At 49.6% G+C, this 20,392-nt stretch overlaps 1 protein-coding gene and 1 pseudogene across 1 annotated transcript in view; one reads left to right on the forward strand and one right to left on the reverse strand.

Moving 5' to 3' along the window:
- The window catches only part of LOC144763137 (fatty acid-binding protein, brain-like), a 464,561-nt gene that overhangs the window by 425,914 nt on the left and 18,255 nt on the right, over positions 1-20,392 (reverse strand). The window lies entirely within an intron of this gene.
- Positions 16,444-16,962, forward strand: LOC144763138 (dolichyl-diphosphooligosaccharide--protein glycosyltransferase subunit DAD1 pseudogene; annotated as a pseudogene).

Raw genomic sequence — 20,392 nt, forward strand, 5'->3', positions numbered from 1 at the left:
ATAACAATGCGCTAGCGAAGTCAAGTATTGTGGTTTAAGAAAACCAAGACTGAGGAAAAGAAAACACAGCGTTTCTGTGGCATTACCGCTGATTATGATACCTGGCTGCAAGTTAGTGAGGCCAGAAGAGAGGCGGCGGTGAATATGTATAGATGGCTTGAGACTGTAAGTGAGCGATTAACCACCGTGACGCCTGACTAAATAATGCAAAAAATTACAGAATAGCTGTGGGAATTCATTTGAGTCGTTATGAATTTGACTTTACACGAATAAGTCTTTATAGATGCAATGTCCAATGACCTAGGACAACAGAAAAGCACCTGAAAAAAGGGCCAGAACATGCAGCCCTATGGTGGTAGAGATGGACAAAAACAGTGGCGTCAGGATGGACAAATTAAAATAAATGGGTTGACGTCACTAAACCCCATTGGTTACATTCCTCACAGGATGGGGAATAAATGCACGGGCTTCAGAAAGGTAATCACATCTCTGGAATAAACACTCAAAGCCCCCTCTCAAACCTGTTAGGTCAGTGTCCAGTGTGTGAATAGACGGAAGGGGGAGTGTTCAGGCCAATGAAGTGGTGCCTTGGGGTCCTGACTGTTAACTGGCAATCGTTCACAAAACGGACCACGGAATGTCATCGTTCAATCCGTCTTTGTGAGTCCCCAATTTCAGTACCCATCTTTGTTCTTTCGTCAGCAAGTATTTGGTCACATCTGCTGTGTGTTTGGGGATGAATGGTTGCTCCAAAACAGTCCATTTAAATTCCGTGGCTAGGTGTTTCGCCTCCAGAAAGTGGGCTGTTAACTTAATACTTAGTTACTTTGTTAGTGCCAGTTAACAGTCAGGACCCCAAGGCACCACTTCATTGGCCTGAACACTCCCCCTTCCGTCTATTCACACACTGGACACTGACCTAACAGGTTTGAGAGGGGGCTTTGAGTGTTTATTCCAGAGATGTGATTACCTTTCTGAAGCCCGTGCATTTATTCCCCATCCTGTGAGGAATGTAACCAATGGGGTTTAGTGACGTCAACCCATTTATTTTAATTTGTCCATCCTGACGCCACTGTTTTTGTCCATCTCTACCACCATAGGGCTGCATGTTCTGGCCCTTTTTTCAGGTGCTTTTCTGTTGTCCTAGGTCATTGGACATTGCATCTATAAAGACTTATTCGTGTAAAGTCAAATTCATAACGACTCAAATGAATTCCCACAGCTATTCTGTAATTTTTTGCATTATTTAGTCAGGCGTCACGGTGGTTAATCGCTCACTTACAGTCTCAAGCCATCTATACATATTCACCGCCGCCTCTCTTCTGGCCTCACTAACTTGCAGCCAGGTATCATAATCAGCGGTAATGCCACAGAAACGCTGTGTTTTCTTTTCCTCAGTCTTGGTTTTCTTAAACCACAATACTTGACTTCGCTAGCGCATTGTTATGTTTATACTCGCATTTCAGTTGTGTGTCTCTGTTACCATGACTCCTATTACATATCAACCTATGACCTGATTTGGCCTTCAGTCAACTGAGCCAACCAAATCGCGGGCCTCATCCACTCTCAGCCAATTGAGAGTGGCAGTGAAGGGCTCCACGTGACCACGCGACCAATGGTAGCGCGGCTTTTAAACAGGCTATCCTCGGATGTTCGTCACCTCTCCAGACGGCCAGGACGCCGGCCCCGGAGTACCGACGGATAGGTAAGAGGGACTTTCCCTCCTTCTCCTGTTTCCACATCTTTACATCCTTGTAGTGGAGAGCATTCATTGCCATATGGAATTTCGGCCCCGCCATTGATGGGCTCGATTTCTCTTTTTGATAGTGATTCCATCTTTTCTCTGGCCATTGAGATCATGAAGTGTTTTGTTCTGTGCATACTGTGTGTTGATATGTGTTCCACATGTCTTTTAGAGCGGTGCTTCATCTTCCCCTGAGCCGCTGCCAGGTGGGGTGAGGCCAGTCCACCTTACAGATCGAGGTAAGGACTGAGGAGCGTTCTGCTTATGAAATCTCTTACTGAATGTTTCTATATCGGGCCATATGTGTTTTAAATGCCCGTATTTCAACAATCTGAACATGATGTTATGCCAGATCCACAATGGTGGACTTTCTTGTCAGCCCAGAAGTTAACGACAGTTATACCCAACCTCTTCTCTTCCCACAGGGATTAACCCAGACTGTAAGGGCACCCGGAGCTTTCAGGTGACAATGTTCACTTTTTTGTTTTCCCGGTGCTTCCTTTCACTATATGTATTTCACGTGGTGCAGTAGTTTAATTTTATTGTCGGTCCTGATGAATGCAAAGACACAAGAGTCCCTTATTTGCAGAAACTAGTTGACCATTTGTTCACCTCAGGTCGTCCACATAACTAGACAACCTTGGGTCACATTGCCTTTTAACGTTGGTATGTTAGGCACACATCGAATAAACTTTTGTTAAGTGCCTTTTTCTAACCAATTTTAATACACTTTTGTTTTGGTTTTCTCACCTTTTCACCCCTTTTTACACTGCACACCCCAGTCCCATGTTTTTGGCCGCTCATTAAACATCGAGTGGCTTACCTCACTGTCATTGCCATCATCCACTTAGGAACCCCCTTACCACCGGGTTGACCTTTGTGGTTGGCACCGATTTTCTCAGACGGGTGGTACGGATAAAATCCCAAATGATGAAGGGCGGATCCGTATGGTGACTGATGGGTATTTCTCGCATTCTGCTGAGAACTTCTGTGGCGCATCACTGGGGTTCCTTGGTTGTGGTAGACCTGTCAATTTTTCTGGGCACATTTTTTGAGACCCTCTGATACTTTTGTTGTTTATAGGTTCTTGGGGATTGTATTCAGAGCTTGGTCTTTAAACTCCCCTTAGGTCCCCCTCTACCGTAGTGTTTTTTGTTGTTTGTTGACAGAAAAGAGATAAACAAGCATTTGCAATGCAATAGGGCTCGCATTTATGAGAGTTTGAGCTATTAGCATTGTAAATGACAATCCCTTTAATTTTATTTTTCTTTTTTTAAACAGATAAAGGGCATGGTCATTTACAATGCCAACAGCTCTAACTTCTAACAAATGCCACCGGGACCTGCAATAATGCACGGCAGTGGTACTGGCTTTTTTTTCCACCGCAAAGTGATAACTGACATTTATTGACAGCTGGCTTCTCAAAACACTCAGCGAAAGGTCATTCAGGACTTACAAATGCAATAACAGCTTTTACGTGATCTAGGACTGCAAGTCAAAGCAAATAACTTTCAATACAATCAAAACTTGAATCTGGTTAGGGACACTATGTAGTGTCTCCTTTGCAGGAAAGCACAAGAATAACCTCCTACAGGCAATATCATCCAATCGTCAGACAAGACTCATCTCTTCTAGCTTCCAACAGTGTACTCATGAGACGGGGGGAGAAGGGGGGGGAGGGCCGCGGGACCAAGTTTATCAGTGGGATTGGATTTTCATGAGCCAAGTACCTGTGCAGTACCTTGAATGGCATTGTTAAACGGCAACATGATTAAATATGTAATTCCAGCAACCCTCAAAGGAAGAATCCACTGTAACTATGGTTTTGGGGTCCCAAATTAAAGGTCTTCCATTAGAGCAACAGTAGCACATCAACAAGCTAGAATTGACAGCAGTCTCTCACACTAAAAAGGTTCCTTGATTGTCTGTGTACCAAAGAGCATTAAAGTAAGGCCATTCTATGGACTCTACCTTCAGAGGTATTCTGAAATAGCTGATGCATTGAGAAGGCTGGGACTTCATAAGACCCTGGAGCTACTCAAATAGGAGGTTATGTTCCTTATTCCATTTTCAGGCCTTCAGATCACATCAAAGGTAGGTCCAGTCGGATTGATTTCCCCTAAAACTAACACTCTACTAGCCTCCAGGCCAGACCAAACAATATTCTGTTACACCCCTTCACTCAGCATTCCAGACTCCAGCTAAAACAAAGGAAATGGGGTCACACTGAATATTATGCCTGTCTCGTGCAATAAAACAAGCACTGCCAAAACCACTAGGCCTGTTGGCCACAATCTGTTCTACTTTTTCACACACTTCTTTGTTGAATAAGCTACAGTGCCCGCACCAATTTAAACAAGTTCAAGCTCTTGACATTACGAATAACAATGCCTTTTATTTTTATTTTTGTTTTAAAAACATTAATAACAGGCATTGTAATTTACAATAGCTTAAACTCGCGTAACTGCAAGACCTATTGCATTGCAAATGCTTGTTGGAATATGTGGGTGTTTTTAACTCCTTGCATTCATAGTTTGTGAGCTGTTCAAAATCGGTGTGGTTCGAAGTGTATGGAGGGGGTACCTGATTAGTTGCTCGGATAGACGGTTGTTGTGCAGTTTGGAATAGGTGGCTGTTGAGCTGTTTTGGTTAAGGAGGTGGGAGCGGTTGATCGGCAAGAAGAGGTGGAATGAGTCCAGAAGGATGCTCCTTCTGGTTTACTCCTACCTGGAGATTTACTCCAACATCTGGCAGAAGAGTTTAGCTCAGGGGGAGTGCGCAGTGTTTGGAGAGGTCTGCCTTTGTGAGGCTCTGCTCTGTGAAGAGGTGCTAAGGGTGCCAGGGTCCCTGGAGTGTCCTGATGGGTAATTCTGGGTGATACCTGCGCCCTTCAACCGAGCAGTCTTTTCTCACAGTTCGAACCTAGCGCTTGAAGTGATGCCGTTCGGGGCACAGAATGTGAAGGGAGGGAGACGATTCTCACTGAAAAAAACTTGCAGGAGCCATTGGTTTCAAAGTTCTTTGGGAGTGGGTGGGGGCGTATTTGTCAGTTGGGTCTCATAAGTCAATATGTTGGACACACTCTATAGGAAGGTATGCTGCGTCTTTTATTGTCCAGGTTTAAAAATGGCGGTCATGATAATCTTAAGGAGTGAAAAAGAGGTCTCGATCTAAGGTTACACATATTCAGTGGTATTTTTAGTACTATTAGATTGTTGTTTGCACCTACAGTTTCTAGCGCTTAAAGCGACAAAACTGCATTATCCAACCGTATCCAGAGAAGTTACTATTTTTTTAGTGGCGTAGAGAAGAGTGCTAATTACAAAGCCTGCTCCCAATCCAAATTTGTGAGACAGACTGCTTTGGTTCATTCATCACAGGGTGATGCGGGGGTGGGAGGGGGGGTAGGGGGCAGCGAGTTGTCCTACGAGGGGGAGTGTGGGAGGGCAGAGAAACGGGAAGAAATTGGGGGAGATCATGATCCAGAGGGACTGTCTGGCAGTAGCTGTGGTGCCATTTTCTCTCCTGCCCCTTTCAGGCCGCGGATGAGGGTTGCCCGTGGGGAGAGGGGCGTTGTACGGCAATTACCTGCCGTCCGCAGAGTTCTGTGAACTGGCTGCGTGTAGCGGATAAAGGACTCCGCTTCGTCCCCCAAGAGGCAGGAGGGAGCTGGGCGTGCCATTTTCCAACGCGGTGACAGGAGAACGTTGCTAGAGTAGGCCCCTGGCGACCCTTTGGGGGACCCACCAGGAGCTCCCGAGGAGGCCGTCAGGGTGTTCGTGAAGCAGAGAGTCGATCGGGCAAGTACCCGGGGTACCAGGCAGTGCATGTTGTCATAGGAACGGCATCATGACGGCATGGTGATGGGGTGATGCTAGGCGGGAGGGGAGAGGATGTTTAGTTTCATTATTCTGCCATGTGGTAAAGCCTTTGTCCACCTCATTGTGAATGTGCAGAGCGTGTAAGTGAAAGAGGGTTTTTTTAAAGAGAAAGAGCCGGGGCTCGGGCGGTTATTATAAATGTCATAGGAGGCAGAAATGTAGGTCGCTGCTCCCAGAGGTGGGGACAGGAAATTGGAGTTCATTGAGAAGCGCACGATAATGGAATGCATTGTTGCTCCCAAGCGGCGCCAAAAAAAAAAACCCCGTGGTGCGTGCGCCCCACTGCGAGCCATTTGCCTTCAATTATCGCGCCCGTGTCCAGGCACGATCATTGAAAACATATGGGCTTTGGTGCTCGTAACAGACAACAATAGGCCGTGGGCAGAGCAATGCGCCCGCCTTTGGCCTATTGCGTGCTCTGTTACCAAAATACAAGCACTGAAAGCCCATTCACATACGAGCTGACAAAAAACACACGTACAAGCGTGTGCAATTCCAGAGTTCATTTCTGAAACCCGGACAAAAGGACTCTCGCTGCGCGAGCACTGACCGAGAGGGTCCTCTGGACCCCCTCGGTCATTCGCCTTACACCTGTCGCCAACAGCCGCCATCCACCTGAAAATCTTACCGCTACAGACCAGCTGTCACCTCTGCTACACTTTGGGCCTGTTTTCAGACAATTTGACGCCTCTGCTGACCCGTTCCCGCTCCCCTGCAGCGGCCGTGCGCTGAAAATGGCAGACCTGCTGCTGGCCCGGGGCTGCGAGCCTCAGATGTTGTTGACCTTCCCTGCGAGGCCCCTGTCACGGCGCTAGGAGTGGTAGTGTTCTCATGCGGGCCTGTGCTGCCGAGCTTGACGAGGGGTGACACGGGGCGGCGGATCGTGGCCGCACAGCGGGACCCGCCACCTGGGCTGCATATCGAGGACGGAGTACTCTCTCCCGGCCGCTGCGATCGGATACTGCTCTCCCGAGGGGAACAGCTTTGATGGTCTGTCCTGCGGTAAGATGCGGCAGCCGGGGGCAGGGCTGAACTTGGCTACCGCTGCCAGGGGGTGAAGGGCCGAGACTGAACCCGCTACAGCGTCCGCTGCCTGCTCCGCCTTGTGGGCCTTGGGCACTGCTGCTGTGTGCTATCGAACTGACCGGTGGACGGGCCCTGAGCCGGCTGACTCGGCCGCCGAGATCGGGCGGCGCCGCATCGAGAGGGGGCGGGCCCGGCGGTTCCTTGGGCTCCCACTGGGCCTCTGGTCCGCCGCGGCCTGGATTCCTGGCTCCCAGTGGGCCTCGGCTACTGTGGTCGGGCAGGGGTGCGGGGGCTGGGGCTGTCTTCAGGCCCCCCCAGGTGTGTCTCCCCCCCTGTTTGATTATCTCCCAGAAAGCCGGTGGCAGACGCCGCATCTGGGCCCTATTGGAGCCACCTGGGGAGCAATGGGCCCCGTGATACTGTGTCTTTTGGTGGGCCTTTGCAGCTGTTCTGGGCGCGTGGGCCCCCTTGGGCCTGGAGATCCTGGGACCGGCCATCTTGTCAGGTGGCAGGGCGAGGAGCAGCCTGGTGCTCCCGCCCCTCCCAAACCTTCATTGATTCTCCTGACTCCCACTCACAGTTCCGGGCCTTCCCCACCAGATCACCCTCACTGTCGACCACGAGGCAGCAATTAGTGGACCGCCTGGAGGCCTGCTTGTGGCTCTCCGGCCTCCCCCCACGGTTCTGGGCCTGTTCCTCAAGATCATCCACGCTAAACATCCTGAGCCTGGGCCCTCCCCACTAGCCCACGCCGACGTGGAGGCAGCGGCGTCCTGCCTCAGGGTTATTTGAGACTTCTGGGCGGAGTGACGCCGGTGTACCGGTGAGTGGGGCCTTGGGTAGGGGACCGGCCATCTTGTCGGGTGGCAGCGTGAGGGGGCGGCCGGGTAGCCCCCGCCCCCCTCAACCTTCATTGATTCTCCTGACTCCCACTCACAGTTCTGGGCCTTCCCCACCAGATCACCTTCACTGTCGACCACGAGCCAGCAATTAGTGGACCGCCTGGAGACCTGCATGTGGTTGGGTATTCCCCACGATGGTGGCGGGAGGCTTTGGACAGGAGCCATGCCGCCGCCTAATCCTACAAGGACAAAACAGCCTTGCTACTGCTGTTGGAGCGACTGGGCCTGGGTGGGGAGTGAGATTCCCCTGTCACCCCTGCCGCCAATCCACCGCTGGTGGGAGTGGGAGTGGGGACCGGTTACCATATCGGGTGGCGGCACGGAGGGTTATAGTGAGTGCCTCCGCCCCCTCCCCCTTCATACGCCATACCCCTTGTCGGGGGGTGCCTCCTTGGGGGCAGTTGAGGGCCCTCTATTCTGGCATACCGGTGGCGACGGTGGATTCGCCAGAGAACTTTGCCCCTCTCTAACCTCTCTCCATTACAAGCTATCCTATTGGGTGGGAGGCCGTCTCTGCAGGACGGGGAGTCCGAGCGCCGGACTTGGTGCTGTAGATACTGATTGATCCGGCCCGGTGGCCTTCCACTGGAGTGCTCCGCGCGGTCCTGGTGCCGGCCTGAGGCGGTGCTTCTATCTTCCTACCCACGGCGGGCTCGAGGGGGTGGACCTGGGAGGCCGGACCAGAGTATTGAAGGCCTGGGTGACCGGGGACCCCCTCCCCTCTGCAAGACCGCTGTGTTCCCTCCTGCCAGAGCTGGGGCCGGACCGCATCCTTTGCGGCGATGGGAAGAAATCACACCCCGCAGGACCCTGCCCCTTCAGCCCAAACCACAATAGACCGATTCACCACGACAGACCGGGATCCTGGAGGTGGGGCTTACAACTCCGCTGCCCCCACCGGGGATGATCTCTCCACCAACCTTCAGGCGATAGGCGCCTCGCAGGCCTCCGTAGAGACCAAGATCGGTGAGATGAGGGTGGATGTGGCTCTTATCCGCCAAGACCTGCGCAAGGCCACGGCACGAATCATGGAGACAGAATCCCGCATCTCCACGGCAGAGGACAACATTGGCCAGCTTAAAACACAGGTGGCCCGCCTCTAGACCCAGACCTCGAAGCTTCACTGTTGGGAGGAGGATGCAGAAAACAGGTCGAGAAGGAAAAATCTGCGCCTCATAGGATGGAACGGAGAAAGGTCATGCGGACACGTTCGTTGAGGATTGGGTGCGTTCATGAATGCCCAAGGAGTCCCTTTCACCCTGGTTTGCCGTTGAGTGGGCACATCGCTCACTGGGCTCCAAACCTCCGCCGGGGCTCCTGCAAGACCCATCATCCTGAGGGTTCTCAATTTCAGAGACAGGGACGCCATCCTCAGGGCAGCTAGGGCACAGGGCCCTCTTATGATCCAAAACAACATAATCATGGTCTTCCCGGAAAATACCAGGGAGGTTCAGGCACAGCGTCGAACTTATGACGAGGTCAAGCAGAAGCTCCGCAACCTGGGTCTTAGATACGGGCTTCTCTTCCCGGCCCGGCTCAGGGTGGTCTTCCATGACAAGACATTCTTCTTTGATACCGCCCAGGTTGCGTGGACCTGGCTCACGGAGGAGCGACCCCTTCTGAGGCGGCCGACACCCTCCCCGACCCGGCAGGCCCCCCCCCCCCCGCAGCCCCATCGAACCTTGCCTAAACCTTGCCTAAACCTTGCCTAAACCCCAAAGACGGCAGACTCAGTCACGTAAGACAAACGACCGTCGGGGGTGGCAACCGCTCTCCAGGTGCACCATGTCAACGCCCTACCTCACACGCTTCAACTCAGAGATCCACCACTCCCAGTCCTACTAACTCTGAGTAATTTGAGCCATATACCGGACCCCTCCAGGGCCTTGGGCCCCTCCCTCTCTGACTCGGACCTGTCCCGGAGCCCCGCACTTCATAGATCCGGAGAGGACGGGGGAGCCTGAACTGCGGCCTATTTTAAGCAAACAAGTGAACCCACTGAGTAACCAAGGACAAGGGGTATTAGTTTATAAAGCGACAGAGGTCCTTGACAGGTTAATGTAGGGACTTGAAATAATTATAGGCCAGAATCTGCGCTATAATGATGAGGTGTCCAGCCGGACCCTTTGTAATATTCAATACAAAGAATAGATAGAGTTTCAGAGCACACACATTTACAGTGGGACACAATCCTGCATCCAGTGCACAAAACCATAAAACATGACAAACAATATTACCAGGAATAAAAATGTATCTCAGGCAAAGTTAGAAAACTGGTGAGACGCTAATGAGGTAACAGAATCACTCTAGCTGTACTCATGCAGTATAGCACAATTGGGTCACACAATGGAGAACTAGTGCATAACTACATCAACTGTCGACGGCGTTTCGATCCCATTAAAAATCAGGGATGTGGAATTCCTATAGCCCGACGCCCAGGACATATTGTTTGGGGTCAAGGGCAACAAGTTTTAATGTGCATTTTGTCCTTGGGACAAGCAGGCCCAACCCCCTGCAGCACCTACCCTTTGGCTGTCAGTTTGCAGTACCACATTAAGGATCAGGGAAGGGCACTGCCTGAAGTTAAGTTAATATGTGTGTGCATATGTTAATGCTATTCAAAATTATATTTATGGTTCATTAATTGAGAGCATTCATTATTAGGCTGAGCACTCTCAGTAAATGTAAGTTCTCACTGCACTACTGACAGTGGTTCCAGTATAAAAATGTGGACACACGGTTTCAAAGTTTAGCAATGTGAGGCTATGCATAATGCTCCCAGAATGCTCTCTGATTAGATGAAAGCAAGATTAATGATGCTTTGCTTTCAATATGAAATGTCCCTAAAAAATGAAAGTAGGAAAATATTTCTTTTGCTAAACTACTGTAACATTTCAGGTACCATTTCTTTGCCGCATCATTTAGTAAAATGTGTTGATGCATGCCAGTATTTCCCCAAAATATTCATATTAGAAAATCAGTGTAACCAGTTTCAATAAGATTTTGGGGAACAAAAATAAACAAGCATTGGCAAAGCCAGTAGGTCTGAAATGGTGGTCAGCTTTTTGGTTTTGGCAATGCCTGACTTGTTGTGGCATGGATTTTCTAAAACCTTATTGATGTGAGAGCTGCCTAACGCTGACCATTTTAAGCAAAAATTGGTTTTGGTCTCAAAAAAGCACACACTGCCACATTAGTTACTGGCACTGTACAAAACTACTTTGTGTGCCGATAAGCTCCTTATGAAAGAGCAGAATGCTGTCACTCACGTGAAGCCAGCCGATACAGAGAGAGAATTTTAATATACACTAAAGGTCATGGTTAACGCCAGACCAAATTAGGGGCCCAATTTTTAAAAAAAGTTTCAAAAGTGCACCCTTGGTTTATGTCCTTGCATTAAGGGCAGCTATATGGCTTCCGTGAATTCACAAGAATTACAGCAGTAGGGCAAGAAATAGTACTCCTAGAAAATATTTGTGAACTGCATTTTAGAATGAGCAAATATGCATTTGTAGATTTGCTCATGCGAAAACCTGAGTGTTTGCAAGTTTATTTTCCCTCCAACCACTTTTTTCCCAACTCTGGAAGAAGGTTTACGTCTGCCATTGTCGGGAGTAAATTTCCAACATTTCTCAGTATTGGAAAAGGTTAGAGAAGAGTTGTTGAAAAGCCTCAAATCATGCAAGTTAATAGGTTTGCAAAGACTCAAAAGGACATTCCAACCCTGGAACTATTATTTACCACTTCCTTTAGTCCCAGTATGTACATCTGCGGAAACGTAGCAACATAAAGGGATTACTAGTATTCAAACACTACTATTGTATGAGCCCTGGCATAATCACAGAGGCTATTTAAGAGCTCTTTTATAATGAGATTGCTGCCATAATTTGTCGCCGCACAACATGGCACCAAAGGGACAAGTGGATTTTGTTACAGGACAAGTAGATTTATGAAGCAACCTGCCCCATGGACAAGTAGATATTTTAATAAATTCCACATCCCTGAAAAATGAAGGATCATCATCAGGACTGACAATATTTTGCCTGATTTATAAGCCTGTAAGGGAACAGGGAGACAAGGAACACAAGGGACATTTGTTTAAAACCTCTTCTCAAACAACGTTTCTGACCGGATTTTCAAACCATGCGTTAAGTGAATAACTGCCATACGTAAGTGTACTGTGACACGCGCTCCAAATAACACTCAAGGCATATAGTTGTGAAATTCTTCCGTGGTTGGAGGTGCGAATCACTGGAGTGGCTAGTGGAGAGGACCGTGTGGGTGACCTATACGAGAGTGGGACTGGCCTGCTGAAGGAATTCAGTTAAACAAGGGTACCTGGACAATTGAATGGAGTCCAAGGCGACTGGAGTCGAGAGATGAGTGTACCCAACCTAGCGGAGGTTCTGTGAAGGTTAAGAGACAGGGTAAGGATTGGGCAACCCTAGTAGGTCGAGATGCCAGCCGCTAGAATTCTCATACATACCTATGTCTAATTTGTAGACATAGGTATGTGATGTAGTTATGCACTAGTTCTCCATTGTGTGACCCAATTGTGCTATACTGCATGAGTACAGCTAGAGTGATTCTGTTACCTCATTAGCGTCTCACCAGGTTTCTAACTTTGCCTGAGATACATTTTTATTCCTTTAAATATTGTTTGTCATGTTTTTGTGCACTGGATGCAGGATTGTGTCCCACTGTAAATTTGTGTGCTCTGAAACTCTCTATCTATTTTTTGTATTGAATATTAAAAAGGGTCCGGCTGGACACCTCATCATTATAGCGCAGATTCTGGCCTATAATTATTTCAAGTCCCTACATTAACCTGTCAAGGACCTCTGTCGATTTATGAACTGCGGCCTAAGCACAAACTTTCCACCTTGTTCCCAATAGGGCACCTACACTTGCGAATGTTTGCCAATCTCTATACTAGGTGCAAACCATCTCCATGGTAACCACGGCTGGGTGAACTGTTTCCTGTTCCACTGCCTGACTTTAAATGTACTTCTTGAAGCATATTAGTTTTAAAGTAATTACAGCTGTTGACATATCTCTTATCCGGCTACAGGGATGAGGGTCCTTTTCTGCCACGTCTATGTTTAGCTAGCCATTTTACCTTAGCAATACGACTCACTAGTGGGTTGTTGTTTTGAATGTTTTCCTCTTCAGGGTGACAGATGCTTCGCCTTCAGCAGTGTAGGGTGGGGGGAGTTAGGGGCGAGGGAGGGTGGGTAGACAGTTGTCTCCCGATTGGTTCGTTGTTTTTAGCCGCCTACAGGCCGCTGGTTCTTGTTTTTCTTGGTAGTACCTCAAGTATGTATGCCTGGGACGATGACACAAGATTCACCAAAATGCACATCTTTTACTCAATGACACCGGCCAGTATAAGCTACTTCCCTTGACACCCGAGCCAATCTGAACTTGCATTACCTCTTCCATGCACCTCCCACCCCAATGACGTTCACCTTACATAGACCCCTTTGCGTCCTCTCGTGGAATGTCAACGGCATCTTAGACCGCAGAAAACGCACTGCTGTCCTTCGTAGTGCCCAGCGACATAAGCCAGATGTCTTGTTCCTACAAGAAACACACCTTATGGGCACCCAATATAATTTCCTCGCCCGGTCTGGGTTTGACAGGGTTTGGCATTCAGGTTTTGTGCGGGGCTCCCGGGGAGTTGCCATACTGCTCCAAAAGGGCCTTCCCTTTTCCCTGGCGCTGGCCGAGACGTATACACAGGGCCGGTATGTGGCCCTGAGAGGTAAGTTCGAGGGACATCCAGTTAACATCCTGTGCACTTACATTCCCCCCGCCAACACTGCCTCTGCCCTTCGCCATCTCACAGTCGTGGTCTCCTCCTTTGCTTACGGCCTGACTGTCATCGGGGGGGATTTCAACGCTGTTCTGAAACCCTCTTACAACACAACAGGTGCTCCCTCGGCTGCCCGTGTTGCCTCTGCTACACGCCTGCCTGACTGGCCCTCTGCTCTGGGTCTGGAACCCCCGCAGAAAGCAATATACTCACACATCGACGGCCCACCACTCCCACTCTCGCATTGATTTGTTTCTACTACCTGCCCCAGACTGTCCGGGGCTCTATCCTGCCCAGAGGCATTTCTGATCACTCCCCATCTTCCTCCATCTGGGGAACCCCCTAATGGTACCCGTACGGCATGGCGGATGAACGCCTGGTTCCTGCAAAACGTGGAATTTGTTGAGTCACTCGGGCAGGAACTGAGGCATTATTTTTTTACAAATACGGGCATGGTCCCTTCACGGGGACGTTATGGGAGGCCGGTAAGGCCACCATGCGAGGGGTTGCTAGAGGTTTGGTCCACGTGAACCGCACGGAGCAGTCCGCCCAACTCACTCAGCTGGAGGCCCAGGCGGCGCAGTTGGAAGGAGCCCTGGCAGCGAGGACTCCGAGCGTAGGCTTAAGCTGATCCGAGAGACAAGGGGTCCTTCCCACCCGAGAACCAACGTGGCCACGATTGTGGTCCTTCCAAAGACACAACTGCACCCCCTTGCCTGGGCGGACTACCGCCCCATCTCCCTCATAAACACCAAGGTAAAAATGTTCGCCACTTCCATGGCCAAGCGGCTCCGTCCACACTTACAAGATTTGGTTCACCCGGATCAATGAGGCTTTATGCCAGCCCGGTGCACCAGGCACTGCATCCGTTGTTTCCACCTTGCCTTGGCACACTGTCACCACCTCACCCTGTATCTTGCTCTGCTGTTTGTTGATTTCGAAAAAGCATTCAATACGGTGGACTGGAATTACCTTGGGATGTATTGGAGAGGATGGGCTTTGGCTCCCCGTTTCGGCGCCTCATCCCGGTCCTATACTCCAACCCTAAGGCAAGAGTTCTCATTAACTGCACACTTTCTGAGAAGTTTCCCATACAGAGGCACTCGTCATGGCTGTCCGCTCTCGCCACTCCTATTTGCCTTGGCAATGGAACCTCTGGCCTCCCTTGTCCGTCAGGATCCCCTCATACAGGCTGGGCTTGGGACTCATACCAGGCTGATAAGATCGCCGTATATGCCGACGACGTCCTCCTCTTCCTGGCGGACCCAGGGAGCTCGGGTCCGAGATGCTTGAACGCCCTCCTAGCCTTCGAGCGGGTCTCCGGCCTCCGGCTAAGTCCACCCTGGTTCCCTTACATCCATCCCGTGCGTGCTACGACTGGCAGACGACCATCCCCCTGCGTCGACAGTCGTTTAAGTATTTGGGAGTGTGTGATGCCCTCTTTCCGGACCTCATATGGGCCCTGAAAATCACGCCCCTGGTCACTAAGGCAAAGGCGGACCTCAAGAAGTGGCAATCCATCCCCCTCAATCTCCTTGGCAGAAGCACCCTTTTTAAAATGATGGCCCTACCCCTTTTTCTATACATTTTACAGAATATCACCGTTCATTTTTCGGGGGGCTGGTTCCAAGAGATAGACAGTGCTCTTACCCGGGGTGGCGGGAGGTCACGTTTGTCTTTGGGGCACTGCTGCATACCTCCCTAAGATGGTGGCATCGGGGTAACCAATCTCCATCTATACTACCTGGCCACAAAACTCATTGTGATCCCTGACTGGTTTGCGGGCGGCTGGTCCGACCCAGCGTACCATGTGTAACTCCGGTTAATGGACTTCCCGCTGCTCCCGTGCCATGTGCCCTCCCCCCATTACTCGGACGGTACTTATGGCCTGGCGTACAGCCTTACGCCACACGAATTGGGACCGGAAGCTCACCAAACAGACGCCTCTGTGGAGTGGTGTGTGGCTGGAGGCGTTCTCGTCACTCAAGGACTTCCGCCGATGGGATCTCATCGGGATTTCACTGCTGGGGGACGTCTGGGTGGGGGACCACATTGGATCTTTTGCAGACTTACAGCAATGCCACTCCCTCCATTCCTCCCAATTCTATAAGTATTTACAGCTACGACATGCCCTCCAAACACACATTCCATCTCCCACATCCCTCCTGGAATTCAGTCCCTTGGAAGCCCAAGAGATGATGGGGAATCTAGGCAGAGGGGGAGGGGGGGGGGGGGGGGTGTATGTCACGGATTTACCGCTCCCTGGTGAACAACGGACCTGCTACCCTGGACCTGTTACGCGCTCGCTGGGAGGGGTGGCTGGGCCCCATGGAGGACGTGGATTGGAGGGATGCCCTTATGGCTCCCAAAACCCTGACGACCTCCTCCAAGCTGCGTCTAGTCCAACTCTATTACCTCCACACGGCATACCTCACCCCTGAGGTATCTACAGCGTCTGTCCCTGTCATGTACGCAATGTAACCACGCACCTGCAGACTTTTACCACATGACATGGCAATGCCCCACTCCGGCACCATTCTGGGCGGGGGTAGAGCCAGAGCTCACACAGACCTTGGGTTGGGAGGTTTCCCACAACCTGTTAAACCTGCTCCTGGGAGTGTTCGATGGCCTCAATGGTTCCCGGGCCGATAAAAGCTTCCTTGGAACGGCTGTGGCTTTGGCGAAACGCGACATAGTGGCGCTTTGGTCCCAGGCCAGGCCGCCAACTGTGCTGAAATAGAGACGGGGTGTGGACTGATGCGGAACTCAGGAGGAACCCCTCTTTGAGGCCAGGGGCCGTCCCGAGCTTTTTGGTAGGATATGGGGCAAGTGGGTCAACTTGGTGCCCAGAGGGACATGAACACGTCCAGTACAAGAATGGTTGCCTGCTAGTGCTCTACTCATTCCCAAGTGTTGTACAAATCTCATTCGTTCTTCTTCCTGATGTAATTCACTTCTTTACCATGTCTGATTGTGCTGTCATTCTTTTTTGTGATCTGTTCAAAAATACCAATAAACTCGATTATCAAAAAAAGTCTCATACATGTGAGTGCCCCTGCGAAGTTACGATCAGACATGTCGACCTCTGTGCTGTCAGTGGTGTCCCGCTTCCTAGATGAGTATCTGAGCACCAACCCGCAACGGCTGATGCTGCTGGATGCTTTCCTGCTATACATTCTGCTGACAGGGGACATGCAATTTGTATACTGTTTGCTGGTGGGCGCTTTCCCTTTCAACTCCTTCCTTTCTGGATTCAGCTCCTGTGTGGGCTCATTTATTCTGGGTGTGTGCCTCCGAATTCAAATAAACCCCCAGAGCAAGGCTGATTTCCAGGGAATCTCACCCGAGCGTGCCTTCGCAGACTTCCTCTTTGCCAACACCATCCTGCATTTGGTTGTTATCAACTTTGTTGGCTGATACTTTAGTGCCCCAGGCAGCAGCAATTGAAGAATAACAAATGGTTTTCCCAGGAAGATAATCTGGTGCCTCCAGCTGACAGTAGTGTCACCTTCACCTTATTGTGGCTGCTTTTTCAGTTCACTGTTTGAATAAAATAAGAATGTTTGTCTTTTCCAAATAATAAAGTGTTTTTTTTACAACAAAAAAAAAACTCTCATAAAAGGGCAAAATTCGCACTGAAAAAATAGAGGCCAGAAGTCCCAAGTAAAATCACAGAAGACCCTACAGGCCTGATGGAACCATAGAGAGAAAGACACCTGACATCTGAGAGACTTACAATATGGCATTCTCCCAAGGGAGTAGTTCATTAAGTCCAGAGATGGCTGTCTGGAGAGTGGAAATCCAAAACACTTCAGGTTTCTTCCACAAGCCATCCGAGTTCCCATCCTTGGGACATATCCTTTCCAGGATCATCCATTTGGGGTCTGTCTCAGAGTGCTGTTTCCAAGACCAATGCTCAACCAGAGGGGCTCCAATACGAATGTTTATTTACGGCAGACTTATGTTCATTGAATCTTATCCTGAATTTGCAGCTGGTCTCTCCCACGTATCCCAGATTGCAGGGACATAGGATAAGATAAATCACATTGGCGGTCCTGCAGTTGGTCATTTTAGTGAAAATAAAATGTTTCTTTCCCCACTCTAAGGAAGCTGTAGTAATAGCAAAATTGCAAGCATGGCAGTTACAACATTTATGATTGCCTTTATGGGGTTAGTTCCTGTGATGGATTTCTGGATATGAAATGCGTTACTTACCTGTAACTGCAGTTATCCAGTATTGGTGTCTTTCATAGATTCACATGCCTGAATCATTCCCCGTCGTCGAGACGGGAGTCTCCGGTACATAGAAAAGTAATGTCTTATAGACATACATAGAGAATAGTAGGCCTAAAGGCCTCACCTTAGTAACATATCCATGTCCTTTTGTAAAAAGGACCAAACTCTAGAGAAGAGCCAATCAGCTATCACCTCCCTCTAGAACCTTCCTGGCAGGAGCCTCAGTTCCTCAGATTTTCGTACGCACTAAGCTAAGTAGGCGTGACACTGAGAGAGTTAGGTGAGTCCTTTCCAGGGGAGGCGGGAGGGTTGCATGTGAATCTATGAAAGACACCAATACTGGATAACTGCAGTTACAGGTAAGTAACGCATTTCTTATCCAGTATTATGGGTGTCTTTCATAGATTCACATGCCTGAATCAGAGTAGCAAGCAATGCAGAGTGCACATTTCTGATGGAACAGCATATACAAGTCCTTAGATAAGACGCATCATGCGAGCATGAACCATCATTAGACCTCCACAATAAGTATTACTAAAGAAATGGGCACACCAGAGTAGGATGGAGGGACAGAGGAAGGCTCACCTTACTGAAAAGATGGCGTAACACTGATTGTCTCACTGCTGCATCATTCATCAGCTCCATATCCAGGCAGTAGTGCCTAGTGAAGGTATGCTGCGACTTCCATGTTGCCGCCCTGCAAATGTCAATGACTGGCACCCCTGCAAAGAGAGCTAAAGAAGTGGACATGGCTCTCGTGGAGTGCGATCTCACTTTGGAATGCAATGGCTGTCCAGCTTGGTCATGACAGAAAGCAATGGCTGCAGAAAAGCATCTGGAGATGCTCTGCTTAGCAAGCGGTAGACATTTTCTAGGTCTGCTGTAAGCTATGAATAGCTGGTTAGATTTCCTGAATGTTTTTGTTTTGTCAGTGTAAACTTCAAGCATCGCTTGAGATCCAAAGAAAGCAGCGATCTCTCATCTGCCGTGCTTGGGTTCGGAAAGAAGGAACGCAGAACCACAGGTTCATTTAGGTGGAAGTCCAACGGGACTTTTGAGATAAACCTAGGATTGGTTCTCAGGATTACTCTGTCGTTATTAAACTGTAGAAAAAGATCCTGGATTGAAAACGCCTGTAGCTCACTGACCCCCCTTGCAGATGTGAGTGTCAGGAGGAGTGCTGATTTCTATGAGGCATACTTTAGGTCAGCTCTGTGTACTGGTTTGAACGGATGTTTCATGAGCTGGTTAAGAACCACATTGAGATGCCAGGCAGGTGGCAACATCCTTACTAGCGGGAAAGATCTGTATAATCGTTTTAGAAATTGCTTAATCAATCCGCTTGACCAGAGCGATGGACTCGTTGAAGTTCTTTATAACGAGATATTGCTGCTAAGTGTACTTTAAAGGAGGAGTGGGCTAGGCCCGACTGTGCCAGATGTAATAGATAAGGTAATATTTGCTCCGGTGATGTGGAGAAAGGCCGAATCCCGTGATCTGCACACCAAACACAAAAGCGCTTCCATTTCAGGGAATACGTCTTGGTCGTGCTATCCGCCCTTGCTCTGGCAAGAATGTCTACAGTCTTGTGGAATATTCAGATTGTGGAACTCTCTGCACTCAGGAGCCAGGCGACTAACCTGAGAGACCTCTAATCCAGATGTTGAACTTTATTGTTGTTCATTGTAAGCAGAGATAGATACTGCCCAGGTGGACCGGCGGCTCCAGGGATAGACGGTGGAGCTCTGTGAACCAATGTTGCCTCGGCCAAGTTGGGGCTATTAAAATTAGAGTACAAGGCTCCACCTAAATTTTCCTGAGGACTCTGGGAAGCATCGGGAATGGCGGAAAGGCGTACGCAACGACGTTGCGCCATGCGATGGAAGATGCATTCCCTAGAGACCCTGACTGGGGATGCCAACTTGCGAAGTGTGGGCATTTGGTGTTCATTGTCGTCGCAAATAGATCAATTTGCGGCGTGCCCCATCTGGAGAAGATCTGGTCGATAATTTGTTGATCTAGCTCCCACTCGTGTGACGATGTTTTCTGCCTGCTCAACAAGTCGGAGAGCACATTGTCCGTGCCTGGAACATATTCCGCTCTTAAGGTTATATTGTGGAGTATGAGCCAATTCCAGATTATTTTGTGCAACTCGCGATAGTGTGTCAGCGAGCGTGTCCCTCCCTCTTTGTTGAGGTAGTGCTTAGTCGTGGTGTTGTCTGTCCGGATGAGCACCAGGGAATGTTTTATTCTTGGCAGGAAAGCTTGAAGGGCCAGGAAGACTGCCCGCAGTTCGAGCAGATTGATATGTAGTTTCTTCTCCATAGGAGACCACTACCCGCTTATCTGCAGCTCTTGCAGAAAAGCTCCCCAGCCTTCCAAGGAGGCGCCTGTTGTGAGAACATGAGGAGCAGCCGGAAGCAGGAATGACAAGCCTTGAGAGAGGTTTTGAGACGACATCCACCATTGCAGGGCTCCGACCATCTGAGGATTCACTTTTATGTGGTCGTCGAATGACCCTGTGCATTGGACCCACTGCTTCAAGAGCGCCTCCTGTAGATTCCTCATTCGTAGTCGACAGTGAGGAATCAAGAGGATACACGCTGACATCCCCAGGAGGGATTTGAAGTGACTGACTGTCAAGACTTTCTTCGAGGCTACTATAGCAGATAGTGCAAGGGGCTTGTACATCCTCTCTCTGGATGGGAAAGCTTTTGCTGACCGTGTGTCCAGGGTTGCACCTAGGAGACTGATGCACTGAGAAGGTTGTAGGACCGATTTTTCCTGA

Source organism: Lissotriton helveticus, chromosome 6 (assembly GCF_964261635.1).
Source record: "Lissotriton helveticus chromosome 6, aLisHel1.1, whole genome shotgun sequence".
In the NCBI taxonomy this organism is placed as follows: Eukaryota; Metazoa; Chordata; class Amphibia; order Caudata; family Salamandridae; genus Lissotriton; species Lissotriton helveticus.